The sequence below is a fragment of the Microtus ochrogaster genome, linkage group LG9 (genome assembly GCF_000317375.1).
Source record: "Microtus ochrogaster isolate Prairie Vole_2 linkage group LG9, MicOch1.0, whole genome shotgun sequence".
Taxonomy (NCBI): Eukaryota; Metazoa; Chordata; class Mammalia; order Rodentia; family Cricetidae; genus Microtus; species Microtus ochrogaster.
Window position 1 is genome coordinate 28480467 of NC_022034.1, and position 4852 is coordinate 28485318.

The window sequence follows — 4852 nt, forward strand, 5'->3', positions numbered from 1 at the left end:
GTGTAATGGAGGAAGGATCCCATCCTGGAACTAGAAGCCAGAGTGACATAGTACCATCTCTTCCTAGAGTGTAAGGGTCTCCTAACAGGCTCCTGCTTCTTAGATTTCATATCACTTTCCAGGATTGCTGCCCTGGAGATCAAGCTTCTGATTCTCCTTCCAAATTTAATTTACTAGCTTGCCTTCCTTTACTCTTCAGCATACAAATTTTTCACTGTTTTATTTTTAGTACAATTTTGGGGGGGTGAAAAAACTTTGCTTCACTTGACTTTATTGGAGATTACATCTAATGAGTTTTTAATTATTTTTCCTAAATTTTATTTAAGAATTCATACAAAACATTCCAGACCAATGTGTCTTTTCTTCTCCTCCCTTTAGTCTTGGTTAATCTGGAAGTAACACAGATAATAGTTCTTTTTGTTACTGGCAACCGTGAGCAACCAGTCTTAGAGATTGCTCTTCAAAAAACAATTATCTTCCCCTCTCCCCCTCCCCCCTGAAAGTTTCTCTGTAACAGATCTGGCTGTCCTGGAACAGGCTTTGTAGACATGCTGGCCTGAAACTCACAGATCTGCCTGCCTCTGTCTTCTCAGTGCTGGGATTAAAGGCGTGCGTCACTACAGCCTGGCCTTCAAATATATTTGGTGCAATATTTCATATACCTTTTGGAGAAAGGCACCTCAGAAGTGACAGTGAACTTGCTCTTGCTCTATTGGATGGTCTCAACCCCCCCAAAATTACCAACTTTCCCGTTCACTGTCATGTTCTTCTGGAGGAATTGTTTTAGGTTGGCAGCACCCATGGTTATATCTTCTACAGTGTGCTAAGTCAAGGTGAACTTCACAACCTTTCTTTGCCCTCTTTTCACCACAAACTTTTTTCACAGGCACATGGTGGCAGAGGAAACAGAAAGGATATTATTCTTTTTTTATTATTGTTATCCCTGCTATGTGAGAAAGGTTTTTATTCTTAAATATTTTGATTTCTTCATATTAATTTTTCACTTTGGAGGTTCAGTTAGGGTAGGTATAGGAGAGTTCATGAGAAGAGGGGCACAGGCATGTTTTAGTTCTTTGAGAATTGTCTGAATAATCTAGGTATTCCTTTATTAGAGGGAGGCAGTATAATAAAAGGGTTAAATTTTCAGGCTTGTGAATCTTAACTTTTGCAAAAGTCCCATCTCTATTTCATAGTAGTTATTTGATGCTCTTTAGGAAAGAGCTGTAACTTGGGGCAAGTTATTTAGTTTCTGTGAACCTCAGTACTTTTTTTTTTAAAAGATAATAGTTACAGCAGTATGTATCTACATACTTCAATGTTATTTACTTCATTGAAAGTTCTAAATGAAATAATTCATATACTAAATACTGTTGGACCCTAGAGTCCAATCACCAAGGAGGAGTCGCCCCATCCCTCACACCACAGCTGATGTAAAAGCATGAGGATTTTATTAACTCTGTCATGACAGGGTCTTTCAGCATTAGAGGCCAGAAAGACCCCGAATAGCTGGTACAAGGCTACTTTTAAAGGAAAAAAACCACAGAAGCAAGGGGGGTGTCTGGGGATTGTTCTTTAACTATTATGATTGGCTTATTCAAAAGGGCTATTACCAATAATTGGCTGGAGAGTGGTTGCCAGATCAGATGAGGTAAGAGGGAAACATCTGAGCGTTGCTTTGCCCCTTTTCTAGGGCCTGAGTCAAAACATCAGTAACTGAGTCAACACCTAAGGGTTATCTTGCCCCTTAGTCAGGGAGACAGAAAGTTCCCAACACCTCAGTACATAGGTCCTTGGTTCCCAGCGGGGAGGGGAGCACTACTGCAGAGACTGAGAGGGCTCAGAATTGTCCTCAAGTTTTACAGTACTAAGTACCTATCATCTACTATGCTTGTAACATAATATAGAGGTGAACAGTATACACCTTATCCTTGTAATGACGGTTACTTCCTGGGAGTTTTGGGAATGAGTAATTGGCATACTACATGTAAACCATCAAAAAACCACATAATAAGTGCTGTGTTAGTTCACAGAAGGCCTTCCTCAGAACATTCCCAACAGCTGAGAGCTGAATGACAAAAGGAGCCTAGTCATTTTATGTTCTGTGTTGGCTGGAGAAAGGCCTATTTTAGGCTGAGGTAACAATTGTGTGTGAGCTATTGTGTATGTAAGCTATTGAGACTGAAAAGTGTTTGACATGTTCTCAGAACAAAGGAGATTAATGTGACAGAGATGTGGCCAATGAGAAAAATTGTCTGGGCTGCCGAATCAGAGCTGGTCTCCTACTCAGATGTGTCTCCAAGAAGCTTGGATTTCATTGTAGGAGCAATAGAGAGCTACCGAAGAGTTTCAGGTAGTGAAGTGATAGAAGATCTGGCTTGCTATTTTTATTTAAAAATATTAAAATATTTATTTACTTTTATATATTGTTAGTGTATACCACATATATGTGGGTGACTTTGGAGGCTAGAAGAGGGCTTTGGATTCCCTAGAGCTGGAGTTGTAGGTGGCTGTGAACTGCCTGACATAAGTGCTAGGAAACAAACTTAGGTGCTTTTTATAAGAGCAGTACTCATAGCCACTGACCCATCTGTCTGGCCCTGGTTTTCTCCTTCTCTCTTTCTTCCTTTCTTCCTTTCTTTCTTTCTTTCTTTCTTTCTTTCTTTCTTTCTTTCTTTCTTTCTTTCTTTCTTTCCTTCCTTCCTTCCTTCCTTTTTTTTTTTTAATTTTTTGAGACAGGCTTTTTCTGTGTAGCCTTGGTTAGATGGCTTTCCTGGAACTAGCTCTATAGACCAGGCTGGCCTTGAACTCAGAGATCTGCCTGCTTCTGCCTCCTGAGTATTGAGATTAAAAGTGTGGACACTACCATCCAGCTTCTATTTCTTAATAAGATAAAAAAAAAAAAAGAAGTTTTCATCAGCTTAATTGTCCTTTCATGGGTAGTCATATTTTCTTAAAATGTCTACTTTATATAGTTAGTTGTTTATTTAAAACCACATACTCTAAAGTATATTACATTAATGTACAGTTTTATTCCCATACATTTCAAGAAGCAAAGTTTCTTTTTTTTTTTTTAGATTTATTTTGTGTTTTGCTCGCATGCATGCATATGCACCTTGTGCATGTCTGGTGCTAATGGAGATCAGAAGAGGGTGTTTGATCCTCTGGTACTGGAGTTATGGCTGGCTGTGAGCCACTATGTGTATGCTGGAACTGAACCTTGGTCCTCTGCAAGAGCAGCACGTGCTCTTAAACTGCTTAGCCATCTCTTGCCCCTCAAGAAATAATTTTCAAGTTCTCTGTGTATTCAGCGTTACTGTCAGCAAAAGTTGTTTTTTTTTGTTGTTTAATTGGTTGTTTTGTTTTTTTAATTTGTATTATGTGTATAGGTGTATATTGCTGGCATGTATGTCTGTGCACTAGATGCATGCCTAATTCTGGCTGAGATCAGAAGAAACCATTGGATACTGTGGAATTGGTAAAACAGATGGTTGCTCGTTGCTGTATGGGTGCTAGGAATTGAACTGGATCTTCTAGAAGACCACCAGTCAGTGCTGCTTTCAATCCATGAATCATTTCTCCAGTCCCAGTCTTTTTTGCTTTGTTTTTAAAATAAGGGTCTTGGGCTGGAGAGATGGCTCAAAGGTTAAAAGCACTGACTGCTCTTCCAGAGGTCCTGAGTTCAATTCCCAGCAACCACATGGTGGCTCACAGCCATCTGTAATGACATCTGGTGCCCTCTTCTGGCCAGTAAGTATACAGTCAGACAGAACACTATACATAATAAATAAATAAATCTTTAAAAAAAAATAAAATAAGGGTCTTTCTATATTGTCTAGGTTGGCCACAAACTCCTATGTTTAAGTGATCATTGTGTCTCAATCTCCTGGTTAGTTGGGGGTCTAGGCAAATAATTCAGTGTCTGATTCATCGGAGCTATTTTGAGTTACCTAACAGTTTTTTAGAATATATAGTCAGGCATGTTGGCACATTACTGTAATCCCAGCATTTGGAAGGTAGAGACAGGACAGTCAGGAGTTTTAGGCCAGTTTTTAGGCCAAGACCCTCTCTTAAAAAGAGAAAACTATTTTGTGTGTATTAGGTATAATACTTTTGGATTTGAATACAATCCTGAAAAATTTCCTTCAAATGGTAACTATAACATTAAGTATATGCTTTAAGTATATACATTAAGTATATGCTTTTGATCCCTATACTATAGCCACACATTTTTTTAACAAAGACTTACTAAAGAAGATTTATTTTAAAAAGATTTATTTGTGTGTTGTGTGTAGGTACATATGTGTATGGATGCCCACAGGGAAAGGTATTAGATCTCCAAGAACTGGAATTATAGGTCGTTGTGAGCACCCTGATCTCATCCTCTGTCAGAACTTAGCAAGTGCTCTTAACTGATGAGTTATCTATCCAGCCCCAGTCATGGTATTTTAAAAATAATTTTTACAGAATTTGCTTACAGTGCCAACCAATACTTAGAGATGAGAATATACCCCTAGGGATAATTATGTAATGTCTGTTTAGATGACATACAAAGCATGGCAAACATTAACTAGGATTAGTTTGGGTTTTCTTGAGGCCTTTTCTTGTTACTGTTTGCTTTTTAAATGTTTTAAAATAATATTCTTTTTTTATCTGAAGGACATTTTTAGAGGATTGGAAAGAGATGATTATTATTTCTTAAATTGGGTTTTAAACCCAATCTTTCTTCAATTTTCAAGCCTTATCATTCCTCTTTAATTTGATGAGCTCTTTATGAGAAGGAGGGGATGAAATTGGAGGAAATTTGATCTCTCAGGTAACATTTAACAGTGTCTGGATTGGTCATCATAGTTGT

At 38.1% G+C, this 4852-nt stretch overlaps 1 pseudogene; it reads right to left on the reverse strand.

The window, feature by feature from the left end:
- Nucleotides 1-329: 329 nt before the first annotated feature.
- LOC113457892 lies at nt 330-892 on the reverse strand (annotated as a pseudogene).
- Nucleotides 893-4852: the final 3960 nt, after the last annotated feature.